The sequence below is a fragment of the Carassius carassius genome, chromosome 36 (assembly GCF_963082965.1).
Source record: "Carassius carassius chromosome 36, fCarCar2.1, whole genome shotgun sequence".
NCBI lineage: Eukaryota > Metazoa > Chordata > Actinopteri > Cypriniformes > Cyprinidae > Carassius > Carassius carassius.
The window spans coordinates 17,436,310-17,456,450 of record NC_081790.1 but is presented as its reverse complement, the minus strand read 5'-3'; the positions used below and the strand labels follow the sequence as shown (position 1 = coordinate 17,456,450).

General features: G+C 38.4%; 1 pseudogene; it reads left to right on the top strand.

Annotated features, from left to right (window-relative positions):
- The first annotated feature begins 892 nt into the window (after positions 1-892).
- On the top strand, positions 893-19,734 carry LOC132116590 (phosphorylase b kinase regulatory subunit alpha, skeletal muscle isoform-like; annotated as a pseudogene).
- Positions 19,735-20,141: the final 407 nt, after the last annotated feature.

Here is a 20,141-nt window from a genome sequence, read left to right as displayed (position 1 = left end):
ATAAACAAAAATGTCCTATTCAAAATGTATGATTTTTACAGTGAACAAATTTTGGCTATTATCACATACAGCAAGGTAGTTCCCCGTATTTAGTCTTTAAACGTTTTTGCGTGTAACATTGCCAGTAGGTGGCAACAAGTGACAGTTTATGTTTGATAGAATCATTGAATCATCATTTGATTCGTTCAAACAAATGAATCAGACACCTGTGTGTTACACTGACTTGCATTTAAATATGTTACTCATTATAACTTGTTGTCAGTGTGGTTTAAGTAGTGTATCTATTTCAACTACTTTATTAATGTAACTGATTACATTTGATTACTTTTTAAATACCTTTCTAAATGTTAAATGAATGTCTTCAACTGTTAGTCATTTTGAATCATTTAAACCAGGCAGGATTTACCTTACAGAAGCACTCAACACTAATGACTGTCAGACTTCATCACTTGAATTTATTTTTAAACCACAGCCACCACAAAATCATACTTTAACGCCTATTTTTTTTTACTTTGAGATCGTTCTGAGGTTAAATACAGATTTAAAATAATAAGATATTGTTTAACAGCTTTGATACTGTCTTTGAAATTAAGTCTTTGCATAGCTATGCCAGAAAACACTGCCATCTAACAATCCTTTGAAAAAAAAAACTGTTAATCTTAAAAAATAAAGCATAAACCCAAATAAGAAATGAAACAGTTCATTCACATTTAGTCTAAAACTACATCATGTTCACACAGCGCACACAACGACTCTGTATTTCCTATTTCTCCCAATATGGGGACAGGAGACTTTGTCAGACATTAATCAATCATCTGATGTAACAGATACTACAGAAAACCTTGTCCATAAGGCTTTGACATTTGCCTACTTCACACTTGATACTTGACCACCGGCAGCTAAACTGCTCACACTGTCAGTCAAATTGTAGAGATAAACTGCATATAGAAAGCAACCATAATGAGAAACTGCAGTAATTCCGGTGTGAAACTCACAACTATGCCAGAGCAGAAAATCCTCTGTCACCAGGTGAGTCTAAAGCCAATATTATTATCTCACTTTCTCTGATTATATGGGAACAGAACAGCATGAGTTGTGTTGCTCTTGGTACACAAACAAACAAACACTTGCTGTGTTGACATCTATTGAAATGGCAATGAAACAACCTTGTGAAAAAGAAGTAGGCCTACACTTTAGCATACTTTTAAGTAAGCAAATAATACACTTAAAAATAATACACTTAAAGTGCAAACTGAATGTAATGTTAATATAGTTTATTTTCATTTTAAGCACAATTAGTTGAATTTAAGACTGCTTTTAGCCAATTAAGTACGACTTAAATGCATTTTTATATGTGATTTTATAATGCTATTTTATAAAATGTGATTAAAGTGTACTGGTAAATATACTGGCAGACACGGCAAACTAAAATATAATTCAGTGTCATTTTATTGAAACCTGTATGTTATGTATTAAAAATACAAATATAATTACACAGTTGTAATGATGACGTTGTAATTTTGTACATTCAAAATATATTAACACTAGGTGTGATTTTAAGTTTAAGTGTGCTTTAGTTATTTTATTCAGAAAGTGAGTGTACTTCTTCAAAGAATGACAAAAGATTATTGAAGCAGTGATTTAAAATGTAATACAAAGTCCAAATTATAATTCAGAGTTCATTAAGTACACTTAAAGGGTCAGGTTACTAAAATTCTCTCATCATTTACAGACACCGAAAGTGTTTCAAACCCGTTTGCCTTTATTTACTCTGCTGAACACAAAAGAAGATATTTTTTGTCCATACAATGGAAGTCATTGGGAATTTTTAGTAATCAGCATTCTTTGAAATATTTCCTTTTGTGTTCCACAAAAAAATGCACTTCTTTAGGTATATTAAGGTGGTCTTTTATTTCATTCAAATTAAATTATCATATAAGTACATTTTAAGCACATTTTTATACATTTTTACTTATACATTTTACTTTTAAATATATTTAAAAATATATTTTTAGGATTTGAAGTACTCTACAAGTGCACATTCAATGCAACTTATGCACACTTTTTTATCATAGTTTACAGTTTGACTTTGGTTATTGATCATTATTTGTTATTTCCATTATGCAACAGGATTGTGCTAATGAACAATTACAAAATATAAAGATTTAAAATACAGGCATAGATTTTAAAGTGTCATATGCTTTAAATGTCATAGGCCAGTCCATTTGTGATTGTCACATATGCAAACAATATATTTGATCTGAATATGGTAGACCCTCAAGATAATGACACATATATGGTTATATTTATATTTTATATAAATATATAGATGTATATATTTTGCAGGATCTGGTGACAGGGTCACTCCCAGGAGATGAGACGTTAACTCACGCCTGGGTTAGAGACAATGTGTACTGCATCCTGTCTGTGTGGGCTCTAAGTCTGGCCTACAGGAAGAATGCAGACAGCGATGAAGACAAAGCCAAAGCCTATGAACTGGAGCAGGTCGGTTCTTGCATATGAAGTGAGTTGAGATACAAACAAAACCATACAATTTTGTCAAAGGGCATCAGAGACCATTTCTGACCAAGACTGTGAAAGACATTTAGTATTTTCTGCTCATTAGTGTTTGTGTCTGGGTAGCCATGTAAAATGCCAGAGGGCGAATTTTTGGGTCATGTTTCTTTCATGGTCATAGCAGATGGAGAGTTTAATGTCACGGTCACGGTCAAGGCTCACTGCTCTCTATCTTTCTCTCTTGTTCTTTGTCTCTTCTCATCCTGTAGAGTTAGGTCAAACTAATGTGAGGATTACAGCAGTGCACGATCAGACAGGTACAGACAAACAACATATCTCATTCCGTTATATGCAAATAGTTATGTAGAAATCATTAATAAGCCCATGCTTTCCCACACTTCTTTTAGTTAATTCTCCAAACTTGTCAGAACACATTCTGATTAAATCTGACCTAACCAGCTTATCTTGCTCAGCGTAGCTAAAGCATACAGTGTTGAATAGATAATGTTTTGCTGTAAATACTGAGTCATCATTATGGTGATCGTTTCAGATGAAATTGCTTTGAAGAAGAACATACACTAATGATCAAAATATTAACAAGTCAACAAGATTTTTTCATGTTTTTCAAACAAGTCCATTGTGCTTTTGTGATCTTCATTTTCTTTTCTTTTTTATGTGAAATAAAAACAGCTTGTATTTGTCTTTTAGTAATTTTTTTGTAATTTTCAGCAGCCATTGCCCCCGTTTTTCTGGATTATGTAATAAACAAAGTTAGCAAGAACAGCATTCATTTGAAATATAATGTTTTGTGACACTATACATGTAATTATGATAAATTTAATGTGTGTTTGCTGAATAAAAGTATACATTTCTTCCTTTCTATTATTATTATTATTTTTTAAATATATATCAAATCAGAACACATTATATAATAAAACAATACCATTATGAATACAGTCAGAATGTTCTCTAAACAGTTTTTAAATATAATTTATTCGTGATCTGAATAACAGTCTGCACTCATTATCACATGACAACCCATTATATTTGTGAGACATTACTTAATTACTTTATGCCAATTAATTTTCTCTCAGAATGTATTAGCTAATTAAGTTTTAAAATGCATCACGGTGGTTAGATATAGTACAGATGACTGTTTCAAAATCTTGCAAAAGCTTGTTTATAATTATTTGTGTGTGTGTGTGTGTTTCTTCATAAACAAAACATATTATAGTATAAGTTATATAAAATGTTTAACAAATATTCATAAACCTAGGAAATTAATGTACACATACACACTATTGATGAATGATGATATGTTGGCTCCATGTTACTGAAATGTGACACTTTATTAGTGCATTGTGAAGCATGGAACAAATATGCCACTCATGTTCCTATATATATTCAGGTGCTGGTCATATAATTAGAATATCATCAAAAAGATGAATTATTTCACTAATTCCATTCAAAAAGAGAAACTTGTATATTATATTCATTAATTACACACAGACTGATATACTTCAAATGTTTTCTTTTAATTTTGATGACTATAACTGACAACTAAGGAAAATCCCAAATTCAGTATCTCTGAAAATTAGAATATTACATAAGACCGATACAAAGAAAGGATTCTTAGAAATCTTGGCCAACTGAAAAGTATGAACATGAAAAGTATGAGCATGTACAGCACTCAATACTTAGTTGGGGCTCCTTTTGCCTGAATTACTGCAGCAATGTGGCGTGGCATGGAGTCGATCAGTCTGTGACACTGCTCAGGTGTTATGAGAGCCCAGGTTGCTCTGATAGTGGCCTTCAGTTCTTCTGCATTGTTGGGTCTGGCATATCGCATCTTCCTCTTCATAATACCCCATACATTTTCTATGGGGTTAAGGTCAGGCGAGTTTACTGGCTGAAGAACAGGGATACCATGGTCCTTAAACCAGGTACTGGAAGCTTTGGCACTGTATGCAGGCGCCAAGTCCTGTTGGAAAATTAAATCTGCATCTCCATAAAGTTGGTCAGCAGCAGGAAGCATGAAGTGCTCTAAAACTTCCTGGTATACGGCTGTGTTGACCTTGGACCTCAGAAAACACAGTGGACCAACACCAGCAGATGACATGGCACCCCAAACCATCACTGACTGTGGAAACTTTACACTGAATCTCAAGCAACGTGGATTGTGTGCCTCTCCTCTCTTCCTCCAGACTCTGGGACCCTGATATCCGAAGGAAATGCAAAATTTACTTTCATCAGAGAACATAACTTTGGACCACTCAGCAGCAGTCCAGTCCTTTTCGAAGCGAGATGCTTCTGATGCTTTCTGTTGTTCAAGAGTGGCTTGACACAAGGAATGCGACAGCTAAAACCCATGTCTTGCATACGTCTGTGCATAGTGGTTCTTGAAGCACTGACTCCAGCTGCAGTCCACTCTTTGTGAATCTCCCCCACATTTTTGAATGGGTTTCGTTTCACAATCCTCTCCAGGGTGCGGTTATCCCTATTGCTTGTACACTTTTTATACTACATCTTTTCCTTCCCTTCGCCTCTATTAATGTGCTTGGACACAGAGCTCTGTGAACAGCCAGCCTCTTTTGCAATGACCTTTTCAAGATTCAAGATTTTTATTCGTCACATACAAGATTATATATAGCATATATAACCAGCAGTGAAATGTGAGTCAGGTCCGCTCCATGGACAGGGCAATTATTAAAGAAAATAACACAGATGAAAATATACATAAATATAGCTATGTAAGAATGAAATAAAAGTAAACAATCAAAATATACGAATAAAATATAAAAAAGATGTACTTTGTAGAATTAAATATAGAATGCAAAATAATGTGCATAAAAGTAAACTGTAGTCTTAAATATTAAGATATACAGGGATGTACAATGTGCATATGTGCATTTTACTGTAGTCTTAAATATTAAGATACACAGGAATGTACAAGAAGCAAATGTGCAAACAGGGTGACACTGTCAGTGTGTCTATGTGAGGTAGTGAATGATGAATATCTTACTGATTAAGTGAACATTAAGTGGAGGCATGAGGATGTTAAGAGGCTGGTTTAGAGTTTAGGAGCCTGATGGCCTGGGGGAAGAAACTCCTCCTGAGTCTCTTGGTTTTTGCCATCAGGCTACGGTAGCGCTTACCAGATGGCAGCAAAGTGAAAAGATGGTTACTGGGGTGGGTGGAGTCTTTGATGATTTTAGCAGCTCTGCTTCTGCAGTGTTTGAGGTAGATGTCCAGCAGAGTGGGGAGAGCAGACCCTGAAATGCGCTCAGCTAAGCGCACAACTCTCTGTTCCCATACCACACTGAGATGCACTGAGTCAATACGCTTTCTATAGCCCCAGAATAGAAAGTTTTCAGGATTGCTGGTGAGACCCTGAATTTCCTCAGCTGTCGCAGATGGTACAGTCTTTGTCTGGCTTTATTAACCTGTGTTTGAATGTGAGTAGTCCAAGTCAGGTCCTCGGAGATGTTTACACCAAGGTACATGAAGCTGCTCACCCTCTCCACAGGGGTCCCGCTGATCATAAGAGGAGTATAGGGCTGCTGCTGTCTCTTCCTGAAGTCCACAATCAGCTCTTTAGTTTTGCTCACATTCAGAGAGAGACAGTTGTCCTGGCACCATGATGTTAATTTCTCTACCTCATCCAAGTATGCGGTCTCATTATTGTTGTGAATGAGGCCCAGAACCACAGTATCATCAGCAAATTTGATTATAGATGTGGAGCTGTGCAAAGACACGCAGTCATGTGTGTGGAGAGAGTAGAGCAGGGGACTCAGGACACAGCCCTGTGGTGCTCCTACGTTCAGGGTGATGGAGCTGGAGGTGTACTGCCCTAGTTTCACCACTTGAGGTCTGCCGGTGAGGAAATCAAGAATCCATTTGCAGAGTGAAGAATTCAGGCCGAGGTCTATGAGTTTAGAAGCTAGCTTTAAGGGGACTATAGTATTAAAAGCTGAGCTATAGTCAATAAATAGCAGCCTTACATAGTTCCTGTTATTGCTGTCAATGTGTGTGAGAGAAGAGTGAAGGATGTGAGAGATGGCATCATCTGTGGATCTGTTTGGGCGATAGGCAAACTGAAGAGGTGTCCAAGTATCCGGTATGGAGGAGCAGATGACGTTTTTAACCAGTCCCTCAAAGACCTTCATGACTATTGATGTGAGGGCAACTGTACGATAGTCATTCAGACAAGAGGGTTTATTGTTCTTAGGAACAGGGATGATGACCAATTTTTTGAATGAGGTGGGAACCATTGATATAGCAAGAGACTCATTAAGAGACTCTTTTGTGCCTCCTTGTGCAAGGTGTCAATGGTCATCTTTTGGACAACTGTCAAGTCAGCAGTCTTCCCCATGATTGTGTAGCCTACTGAGAGACCATTTAAAAGCCTTTGCAGGTGTTTTGAGTTAATTAGCTGATGAGAGTGTGGCAACCAGGTGTCTTCAATATTGAACCTTTTCACAATATTCTAATTTTCTGAGATACTGAATTTGGGATTTACCTTAGTTGTCAGGTATAATCATCCAAATTAAAAGAAATAAACATTTGAAATATATCAGTCTGTGCGTAATGAATGAATATAATATACAAGTTTCACTTTTTGAATGGAATTAGTGAAATAAATCAACTTTTTGATGATATTCTAATTATATGACCAGCACCTGTATATATATATATATATATATATATATATATATATATAATTGTTGTCATTATAAAAAGCAAGAATTACACATGTTGCCTGGTTTACAGTTCTGTTCAAGAATGATGCGGCATGTGAACCAGCCTTGTCATGGAAACAAAGACTTTTTGTATAGTAACTCTAAACCTGTTTCATTTTCAGCTGGATAAGGTGGAGAAGTTCAAGTACAGCAAAAGCACCATAGATTGCCTTCATGCTTAATACCATACAGGAACTTCTGCAACTGTTGTTGATGATCAGGAATGGGGTCATCTATAGGTGGACACCACCTCCACCTTCCTGCTCTTTCTGGCCCAAATTTCAACATCAGGTTGACTTTAGCTTCTCACTTTTAAGTAATGTTTCTGACATGCAACATAATGCATTGTGTTATGGAATCAGAGTGCATTTTTTTACGAAGTGTCTGAACATTTTCTTGTGTGGAACAGGGCTGAAAATTTTTTATACCCCCGATGAGGTCGATGTTGTCCAGAATCTGATCTTTTACATTAAATCTGAGTATAAAGTGGCGGTAAGCACCATTATGCTGTTATGATACAGAAAGTTTTCCATGAATATTAAGACTGTAAATGATACTCAGGATTTTGGAATGTGGGAACGAGGAGACAAAACAAATAAAGGGATCCCTGAGATAAATGGCTCTATTGGAATGGCAAAGGTAAAATATTTAAATTTTTAGTGATCAATTGCATAATCAGTTAAGAATTGGTTTCACATGTCAAGCAAGTGTCAAATAATGATATCTGTGTGATAAAATAATATGACCTCTTGCGGCATGTTTATTCAGGCAGCTCTGGGGGCCTTGGATGGACTGAACCTTTTCGGGGCCAAGGGCTGCCCAGAGTCCGTTGTGCACTCTTTAGCCGATGACATTCAGAACTGCCAAGAAAGAAACTCATTTATGATGTCACACATAGGAGGACAGCATCCTTCATGCCTTCCATAAATAACAGAATGTTTTTACAATAGTCTATTCTCAGCTCCATGCTGCCAAGGGCATCAACATCTAAAGAAGTAGATGATGGGGTTCACAATATATGCTACTTCTATGAGTGTGCTTGTCTTTTGTATTGGCATTTGGAGCTTATTCCCACACAATCATTATTTTCTAAGGACCTGAATCCAAATGTACTACGAGTCATCAGAGCTGATCCTCATCCTTCAGATTCCTGGACATACCTCATCCTGGATAGTGTTTTTATCAATAGTCCAGAACAGGTACAGACAATTCACTACAGACATTAAATGAAACCAGCTATTGTGTTTAGAAAACAATGCTATGCTTGTTCCTCTCTTATTTAGGCTCAGGAGTACAGAGAGGCTTTTGACAGCATTCTCATCAGAGGGAAGAATGGATTACGATTGGTAATTTATAATGTTTATAATGTTCCTCCAGATAAGGTACAGTCTGGGCACACTTAGTTATTTTGCTCTTGACACTAAAGCATTGGATTTTGTACTGTTATGATGAAACCAGATTCCTGGTTGAATGATTCTTGGTGGGTTATTCCAAAGGAAAAATGGACTTTCACCCTGTGTGTGTCATTTCAACTAGGTTGATGAAGAGTATGTTAATCCTCACACCGTGGAGAGACTGCCAGTAGGCAAGTGTCCACTGAAATGGGGCCAGTCTCTGTACATATTGGGTAACCTGCTGGCAGAGGTACAGTAAATTCCACTAAAATCGATCTATATGCTAATGCTGTACTGCAGTGTTTCTCAATCTGTTTCTTGAGGCCGTGCTACACATTATGTCTCTTATGAAATACACCTGTTCATCTCTTCAGTACAGTTCAATGCAATAATTTAAATCAGAGAATGCCATGCAACAACATTTCACTCCATATTATGTATATATACATTACCATCCAAGTAGGGTCGGTAGGATATTTTTAAAGAAGTTCTTCTAATTTTATAATAGTTTATATAATATTATACACAATATATAATAAAAATTGTATTCAGTTAAAGGGTTAGTTCACCCAAAAATGAAAATTAAGCCATAAATTACTAACCCTCAAGTCATCCTAGGTGTATATGACTTTCTTCTTTCAGACAAATCCAATTGGAGTTATTTAAAAAATTGTCTTTGATCTTTTAAGCGATTTATGTCATGGTGTTGTGCAGGAGAGAAGCACGTAAACGAGGCAGATAATGATACAAAGTCTTTAATAATCCATATAGGGGTAATCCAAGGGCAGGAGGCAGGGAGGGAGGGGGCCAGCAGACAAATACAATGGAGGGAGGAGCCAGGGAGGAGACAGGAGGAACCTGGAGCAGGAGGAGTCTGGTGGGAGCCAGGCCACAGCTATGAGGCAGAGTCATGTAACATTCAAGACTAAAGTAATGAGCTTTGCAGCTTTGCAATTAAAGGAATAAAATACATTTGAACATATATTAAAATGGAAAACAGTTATTTTAAAGTGAAATAATATTTCACAATATTGTTTTTTTTTTTTGATCAAATACAGCCCTGGTGAGCATAAATGTCTTACCAACCCCATACTTTTTAAAAATAGCACATATTTAATACAATAAAATATATTTATTTAAATAATGTTATTAAATTCCATAGATAGATCATATAAATTTGTATATATTTACAATTCATTATACAAATAAATCATACTCATACATCATAAACCAATTTGTTTAACGTTTTTCCAATGGTTTGGGGAAGGAGCATGGTTTTTGAAGATATTGTTTATTGTGGCATTGCTTGTGAATTTTATTTTTTAGGTTGCTTTGAATATACATGTTTGCTAAATTAATAAATTCAGTTGCACATGAATGTTGATACTGACATATGGATCAATTAGCTTGTGGCTGTGAAGCTGAGAAAACATGTAATGATAATGGTATGTATCTGTACTGTATACTGTGTGTGAAATCATTATTGTTTTGAATTTGGGTTTTTAGCACCTTGAGAAATCGATCCTCTCAATAGATGCCTCTCCACTGTTCCCAAGCCTGATGTTGTGGTTCAAGGTAAGACCTATGTTTGAAAGTAGCTTAATCTGGGTAAAATCTATTTAGAAACCAGTTTGTCATATTACATAAGTATTCCATCTCACCATATTTACACTGGCCGTTTTCCATTCTTGTATTTTCAGTGTCTCTGTAACGACAAATCAAGGTGAGGAAGCAAGTGCAAGTAGAAGAAGGAATTTATTAACAAAGTCAGATACACAAGAAACAATGACAAGGACAACAGGTGAGTGAGGTGAAGTCTGACGGTGATCCGGGAAGTAGCGATGTCTGATGGTGATCCAGGAAGTGGCGGTGAGGAGATGCAGCAGGAGAGTGCAGTCTTGGGAGTACCTTTCACTGGGAAATTTTCAGCTTTTCTTGACACCTCCTGTTGTGTACATCTTACATTTATGGACTGTGGTGAGTGAGTCACCAGCTAGTAGCACGAATAAGGAGCTTTTCTCTTGAAAAGTCTAAAAACATAAAGCAGTGGTCTCAAACTCAATTCCTGGAGGGCCACAGCTCTGCAGAGTTTAGCTCCAACCAGCTCCAAATCACACCTGCTTGGAAGTTTCTAGTAATCCTGAAGACCTTGATTAGCTGGATCAAGTGTGTTTGATTAGGGTTGGAGCAAAAGTGTGCAGAGCTGTTTGAGACCAATGCCATAAAGGGATAGTTCATCCAAAAATTAGAAAAATTACTTTCTTGTTAAACACAAGAATGTAATAACGATTCAGAACAGCATGTCTTTAATTTTAAAGATTCAATAATTTTCTTATTTTATTGAAAAGTTACCAACTAACATTTTTATTTGGATAATTAAGTCAAGTTGCCAGGGGTTGTTGGCTGTGATAACTTACCGTTTTTCCCTTTTCTGCTTGAATTTTTTTTTTAAATGTGTGGCCTGTAGTTGACAGTCACTATGACAGTTTACGTAGCTGCATGGATGGATGGATGCTTGAGAGGCAATTTTGTGATGGAGCAGTAACTGCTGTGACAGTTTTATAATTGACACGTGGTGAATTACTTAATTGCTTCTCAAATGTGACAGAAAACATGCTCAATCCTCTGAGGTTTTTATTTAATTGTGTGTGTGTGTGTGTGCAGAGGTGGATGACCTGGCTGTGTATCTGGACCAGCTGCTTGCAGTTCCTCAGCAGAGTTTCATTAGTGCCACTAAAGGAGGCCTCAGCTGCTTCAGGGAAGCAGCCAGAAAGACACGGGAGATGGTGTCTCTTGTGCACAAAGCCAGAGTGCTCAGTATACACAGCCAGTTTTTAGACAGTAATTTTGAAGCTGTTCAGTTAACAGTCACCTTTGCAAATGCTCAAAAATAATTAATTTTTCATATTTCATTTTATTTTAACCTTTCTGCAGATGAACACATGTACCTTCCAACTAAACTTTTCTGTTCTCCAGCACCAAACCTTAATTTGAAGGATAACAAAGAAAAGGTAGATGACACAAAATTACAGGCTTTCAATGTGAACATCTAAGCAATATTTAAAATCATCTGTCTGCCTCTGCACTCCAAATTGTATGCTTGATTTTTTTTTTTATCAGGTTCCAGAAGTAAAAATCCCACTCACTCCTACACAGAAACAGTTTTAACCTTCCAAGATAGACTTACAGTGATCTTAAAGGATGTTAGGTGACTGCATAATGTAAATTGAAGGTTGAATATTGTATATTTAAGGTTGAATATTGCATATTAATGTTGTCTTTCATAGGTTCACTCGACGCTGTCCAGCAATGGGAATGCCTTCTGGGTGTGCCAATTGTTTGAAGCCTTTATAGAATCATGTCAATTCATTGGCTGATGGTGTTGGCGCTGCCTTGATGCACTTATGTTGCCATCCTTAAAGATTTAGTTCACCTAAAAATGGAAATTAGCCCATAAATTACTAGAGATGTTCCGATACCCTTTTTCTCTTCCCGATACCGATTCCGATACCTGGGCTCAGGGTATCGGCCGATACCGAGTACTGATCCGATACCTGGGTGTGTATCTGTATATACAGCTGTATATACTACTAGCCCTGTGTAAATTTCTAGAATTATTTTATGGTGTGCTCCAGACTTATCCCTTGATAAAACATGAACAAATACATGGTTAACTACTGTATTTATTACAGTATTTTTATTATCTGACATGAATTTGACAGTAATATTATTTAATTTCTTAAGCGAAAAAGAACTTCAAATGCAGCCAAAAATCTAACACCGCAAACTAAAAAAGGTATTTTAGTATTTTAGTTTTACAATATTAGTGTATAAAAAACTGCAACAAATAAGTCTAGGAATATAAAAAATTCTATATTAATCAGATAATCTCTTTACAACAAAACAAGTAAAAAACAAGCAACCGTCTAGGCATAATTATTATTATTAATAGAGACGTATTATTACTACATAGAGACGTAGCTAAATCTACTGTAGGCTACAACAGTAGCTTAATGAAACGGTAAATTCTCATGAAGTGACGGTTTATGCGTTCATGTCCTCATATAGTGACACACGGCAGAGGCCACAAAACAGCGAGCTCCCGTGCATCTGCGCCCGTCTCCTACAGAGATGTAGACTTTGCAGGAGTAATATTTAAATAGTATTTTGCAGTTTAATATTCACAGACACTAGTATATATATTCGGCTACAGTCTGGAGACCTGCGCTTAGACTAACACGGAAGCGACTGAACGCAGCTGCGGGTAACGAATATACTCAAACTTACTACCGGTTCTACAGAGACGCTGGTATCATCACATTTTAATATTTTCAGCACCGTCTTGGTCCCTAGTCGCCGTTTTACTGTCTGGTTGGTCCAGTCTGAAATACTGCTAAACAGCGGACATACTGCTAACCACTGATCTATAATATAGAAGCGGCTTGTCATATATAGATCAGTGCTGCTAACGCGTTTTCATTTCTTCTTCGCTGCTCTACACAGGGGTTGCTTGTGGCATTACAGCACAACGTCCTGTGTTTGCAATGCATTCTGAGCAGCGAAGAAGAACCGTGCAGCGGTTAGGCAAAGCTAGCGTTCATAACTAGGTCTTGAAAATGGTATCGGATCGGTATATGGGTTCATGTACTCGCCGATGCCAGAATTTGTTGTGGTATCGGAGATATTTCCGATACTAGTATCGGAATCGGAACAACTCTATAAATTACTCACTCTCGAGCCATCCTAGGTGTATATGACTTCCTTCTTTCAGACGAATCCAGTCAGAGTTATATAAAAAATTGTCTTTGATCTTTCAAGCTGTTTAATGCCACTCAGTGGGTGTTGCATTGCTTCAGTCCAAAAGAAGTGAAATAAAAAGTGCCCACCCATAAAAAATTGTGGGTTCTGTGAGGCAGGGCTACAACGCCATTCAGGATATCAAGGATTTGCTGGCTATGCACCTCTTGCCATCTTTGGCTAATTCCTGGATGTTCTGTCCCTTCCTTACTTCTAAACCATACCAGGTTGATGTCCTTAAGGAGATAGACGAGGGTGGTGGTCTCACTGGAGAGGCAGTCAAAGAGCACCGCAGAGCCACAGACGTGGCCCTGAGAGCCACCAAGAACACTGTACTTGCTATAGGGTGTTCTGTGGCAGGCTCAGTAGCTGCAGAGCACCACCTGCAGCTTAATCACAAATAGATTCATGAGGAGGAGAATGTTTTTCTCCTTTTTACCCCCATCTCTCAGTCTGGGCTGTTTGGGGAGGCTGTCAACTATGTGGTTGAAAAATGTCAAGCCGCCAGGTCTCAGTCAGCTATCCTCAAGCAGTTTATACCCAAGAGGGCGTGGGAGGCCTCTAACCCCTTCTCTTACTTGACCAGGAAGTAGACCACCAGTAGGAGCAGTGACCTGGTTAATCCCCCACCGCCCATGGTCTGGGGATCCTGCAGCCATCCATTTCCTCCCCGGTGACCCTGCAAGCGGCTTCAGCTCCATCGAGTCACTCCTGACTCGCATGTCAGGAAGAGGAGAGAGCTTTCCTCACCTTTTGAGGTTGAGCAAGACCATTCAAACATTTCTGCCTGCCTCTAACATGCTCTCCTCATTCAGTTCTGTCACATCCGCTGCCCAGTGTGTTTCCGTGTGCAGCAATCATTCAGCCTCATTGTCTTTCAAAGTGGGGCATGGGAGATGAACCAGGCTTTCTCGCCTTCCCTTATGTTCTTTTTGTCACTCACCATCTCCTCATTGGATGCACCTTTAGAGAAAAATGCATCTTTATGGATTTTATAATGAAAGTATTTGATTTGAATTATTTCATTTCAAAGTAGTAATTTTAAGCTTTCTATAGAAATATTTATCAAGTCTGTGAGGCAAGTATTCGCTGATTTTCGGTTCATTTTTGTGATGCGCTCCTGTTCAAGACCAAGATGGCAGAAAGCGTATCTTATTTGTTTTCTTTATTTATATAAAAGCACAATATTTTGTTGATATTGTGAATGCACACAAATAAAAGTTTACAGTTTGGAATGATGTATTACTCTTAACTTTATGAGCAAAATTTACAGTATATTTTAAGTTATTTTCAATGCAAGTGATTGCGCTGGCTCCTCAATGTCCTATAAAGCACACTTTAGCTACTCTCCGCACAAACGATTGGATATGCATCTAACAGCGTATATTTATTAAACATATGAAATTTGGGAAGTCGTGGCCTAATGGTTAGAGAGTCGGACTCCCAATCGAAAGGTTGTGAGTTTGAGCCTCGGGTCGGCAGGAATTGTGGGTGGGGGGAGTGCATGTACAGTTCTCTCTACACCTGCAATACCACGACTTAGGTGCCCTTGAGCAAGGCACTGAACCCCCAACTGCTCCCTGGGCGCCGCAGCATAAATGGCTGCCCACTGCTACGGGTGTGTGTTCACAGTGTGTGTGTGTTATCACTGCTCTGTGTGTGTGCACTTTGGATGGGTTAAAACCAGAGCACGAATTCTGAGTATGGCTGAATGTCACTTCACTTTATCAACTCACTGACTGTCGCTTGCCGCTTGGTTGTAACTTTTAAAAGAACACTAAAGAATGTTCCAAGCATTTTTCTAAATTAACTTAAAAAGCTAAATGAAATATAATCACTTTCCCATTACTGTAATGCCAGGCCAGCAAAGGGAGTCCTCACCTGAGTATTGACAGTCATGCTCCCTCTGCTGCCTCATTGGTGACTTCCTGTTTGGCAGCCATAAAGCAAGGCTAGCCCAAACACTCCCTTCGAAGTATTGCCAATCTTACTGCCTTACCGAGCATTCTATCACCATTGCCTGTTGATATTGTGTACGACTTCTTGCCTGTTTGTCTCTACTTCTGATTATTGGATATTCCCTTTGTTTTGGCTGCCAATTGGACTGCTTGATTGTGTTTTGACAACTGCCTGTTTTAGGCACTGATGCTGATTCTGGAATGCCCTTCAAATAAACTTTTGCACATGTATTCTCACTCGGCTTTAGTCTCATCGTTACAGAATACTTCGCCACCTATGAATCTTGTGGAAGTTACGAAGCTGCAAGTAGCATTTGCCTATCAAAGCAAGCTACTCAAGGGCTACCAAAAACAACTCAAAAGCGGATCTGTTACTTACTGCTTCTGATAACCAGAAATGTGCTTTTTTGATGACACTCCTATATGGAAAGAGCGATTACCTGGGCTGCTGCTGTTTGGAAATCGGATTCACGTACCTCTTATGAATACTTTAAACAACAGCTAAGTGATGTGTTTGAACATCCCACTGGGGGCAGGGATTTTTCAACACATTTACTTCATATGTCCTAAGGAAATCATTTGGCAACACAACGCTGAAAGCACAGAGTGAATGGAATGATGTCTTACTGAAAGCAGTTTTCCAGCAAAGCCTAACTCAAGAACTTCAAGCAGAACTGGCACGCAAGGGTGAGACTTCACGTTTAGTTCGAGTTTGTGAATTTAGCCATAAGGATTGGTAACTTAATAAGGAATGCTCAAAAGAGAAAACCTGCTCATGGGTTGTTGTCAAGCACATCAACTTTTTCCCAGTCACACTCAGTTCCCCTGGTCACCAATCAGGAAGCTATGCAACTGGGTCTCTCAAGGCTCTCTGAGGAGGAGAGCGTTCAACGACGACAGCACAACTTGTGTTTCTATTGTGAAGAGACTGGACATCATAGGTTGAAGTGCCCACACAAGACTCTGATATTCTCCAATTCCAAACCCCGGGTAAATATTGATAAATTCTTTCTCCTGCCATTTAAAATGCTCACCATTCCTGTTCAGCTTGCTTCTGATGAGAAGTCAATTTTGTTAACAGCACTGATCGACTCTGGAGCTGCCTTAAACCTCATTCACAAAGATATGATCATCAAATACAAAATTCCCACTCAATCTTGGAAACCACCAACCAAGATCTCAGTAGTTGATAACTCACCCATTGGAGATGGCATAACGGAACAAACTCACCCCATTCAACTCCAAGTTGGCCTGTTCCATCAAGAGGTCCATCATCTCATTTTATGTAATCAACTCTCCAAGAAATTAAAACATCTTAGGCTTTCCTTGGTTATTTAATGATTTGTGGCTTGTTTGGCAGGGCAGAGGTGGACCTCTTTCCAGTGCTGGAAGTTGTCCCTTTTGTTCTCCCTGAGTTCCCCAGCACCTTAGGGCATAGATGCATTTGCTCATCTGTGGCTGAACCTGAGACTGTATGCGTTTCTGCCTGTCAAGCTGATTCTGGCAATCTTGGGTAGGGTGAAGGACAGCGGGGTACATTTCCTGCTCATAGCCCTGTTTTGCCAATCCCAGATGTGGTTTTTAGAGTTGATTTCAATTATGGATCGCCCACTGAAGGAGATTCTGATCAGAGTAGATCTGCTATCTCAGCTTCAAGGCAAGATCTGGCACCCTCAACCTGAGATCTGAAAGCTGTGGGTATTGACCATCAAAGGTCACCATCTTTGACTTCTAGTCCTCTCAATGTTACTTTTTTGTTGGTGCTAACCTCTTTAAAGTGATTTAGGGATTTGCAAGCTCTCTCAGTCAGTGAGATGTGTATGGACTTTGCCTGGGTCTGGTCAAAGCAATCTTACGACTCAGGCCAGGCTATGTTCCCAAGGTTTTGTCCACATCATTTTGCTCTCAGGTGGTCACCCTTCACTCTTTTCATCCTCCTCTTTTTCCTTCAGGCAAGGATGAGAGACTTCACATGTTCTGCCCTGTCCGAGCTTTGAAGCTCTATGTGGACCGCTGTAGCCATTGGAGAAAATCTCTTCAGCTGTTAGTATGCTTTGATGCTGGCCACCGTGGGTTTGCCTCATCGAAACACAGAATTTCTCCTTGGGTTATGGAAGCTATTTTGCTTGCTTAAGAGGTGTGTGGTCTTCACCTCTCAGCGTTCAGGCACATTCCACCAGGAGTGTGACTTCCTCTCAGGCTCTTTTTAGATCTTGACATGGCTCCTGGTTCCTGGGTCTTATCCACTTGAAACAGCTGTGGATTCTATCTGGTTCATCATCGGGCCAGATATGGCAGTGCTTTAGCTTGACATGTTTGGTATATTGTTCCCATTGCGTCATAGCTTTGCAGCGTCAAATGAACCTATGAAAGAGAATGTCTCAGGTCACTTGCATAACCTATGTTCTCTCTTGTTAAGGAACGAGATGCTGTGTCTGCTGCCAAGCTTTTCGCACTGCCGACAAGAGGCCTTAATCGGCAGAGAAAACCGAGGAGCATATGGCGTGTTTGCTAGTATAAGGATGGTGACGTAAGAGAGTTGAGGTGGCACCTGCCTCATCAGCCAATGAATTGCCATGATACAGGCTTCAGACAATCAGCACACTCAGAGGGTGTTCCCATTCCATTATAGATACACAGTGACTCATAAACCTACTCAGACAACATGGGTTAAGCAAGTAACCCAACGGTTTACACCTGTACATTATGTCTTTTTCCTCCTAACAAATCAGCAGAAAATCAGATGATGTATTGATGACATTTTTCTTACCTTTTTATTGAAGAAATAACGCAGAGAATTGATCAAAAGTGACAGTAAAGACTTTAATGTTACATATTTAAAAATAAATTGTTCTTTTGAATTTGTCAATCAAAAAATCCTGGAAAAAAAGTATCACATAAGCAGCACTACTGTTTTCTGTTGAAGCCCCTTTCCATCACAAAATAAAAAAGTTAATTGCAAGTTATCTTACAATTTTTCTCGCAATTGGGACTTTACTTTTCACAATTCTGTCTTTCTCAGAATTGCACAATGCAGACTCTCAATTGTGCCTCAATTTTCTCACAATTGTGAGATGTAAACTTAAATTTTAAAGTTATAAAAAAGAATTGCTAGATGTAATGTAAACTTGCAGTTGGGACTTGCGAGTTATAAGATCCAGTGCTGAGGGGAAAAAACCTGATGTTCTCAGAAATTATGAGTTTATATCTCACAATTCTAATTTAATAACTTGCAATTTTCTGAGAAATCTCTATATGGATAAAATAAATAGATAAAACTGCTCTCTGCAACTGTTAAAAAAGGCTTTATTGCAGGTGTCCACATCTAACAAAGAGCTGTAATGATTTTTTCTCCTGCGAAGGCATCTGAGACACAGGCCCTTCAACCCATGAACTTGCCCAGAGACAACAATAGTGGGATTGACTACCCAGCCTTAGAGCAGATCCTGCAACAAAGTCAGAACTTGCGGGCTCAGGCTGATATTCTCTACATTATGGGCAAATACAAGTCAGTACCACTGAAATCTGTGTCCTAGAAAAGAGATGTACAGTGACTGTGGAGGTTGAGGATTGTTTTGAAATAAAATAATGTTGGGATTTCTTTTATAAGAGGAATAGATTGGGACACCAAGCCACATGGGAAAGGTTGGATGGTAAGATGACTACTAATTGATTCTTATGAAAAGTCAGAAAACCTAAAACACTGGGGCTCATCCGGATGATCTCTGGGATGCTACACAAGAAAGTAGAAGTGCTGGATGCTGTGAGTAGCAGTTTTCCTGTATCTGCATATAAATTAAACAAAATTTTCTCTGAATGTGGTTATTAGATAATTTCTTTCCATTAACAGGCCTGCTCAGATTTGCTAATTCATCAGAAACATCTAACAGTTGGCCTTCCTCCTGAACCAAGAGAAAAAACTATTTCAGCGTGAGTATGTAACACACATGTTCACATTCACGTTTACCTGTTCATACTACAATCTTTGTCTCCATATAGCCCAATACCCCAGATAAGTTGGCATGGCTGATCGATGAGGCTAACAAACCTCACCATGGCCATTCTCACTCAGGTTAGAGCTCCTGGTCAGATCCACATCTCAACCTTGTACATTTTAATTCCACTGACACTCTTGTATGCTCCTGGCAGGAGATAATGGTGTTTCTGGTTATGAATATTCTAACCCAGACTAAAATCTTCAGTGAATTTTTTGCTTCTGAATTGGCCTCATTCTTCAGGTCAGAGCTCGCCTGGTCCCTCTACTGTTCATGTGTCTCAGTTCCTGCTTCATAAACTTCTTTAATAAATATTTAACCATTTAACCTTTGACATGCAGTAAACTATGTAGTTTATTCAGTTTTATTAGGACTGGAATTACCTAAACAGTGATTGGTTCAATGTGCAATGATATGGAAATAAAACGACATTGACTTGAGCCACTTTAAATTATTCAATCATCTGCTGAAACATTATCTTTGAATTATCTTCATTTGAGGAATTTCTCAACAATTATTGATATATTCTACCTTTCAAAAGAAATAATAAGTGAAAGTTGCAAGTAAACGGGGTGGTGGTTTCAAATTGATGGCATGATGGCAGTAGTTAAAAACTAGCCACTTTTTCTCTATCCTTTAGGCTGTATCAGTTCATTTGCTGGATATTGGAAATATTGAATCGGGGGTAAGTGGACCACAGGCAAACAAACCTTATCTTCTTTTCCAAGCTTGAGCTTTTTC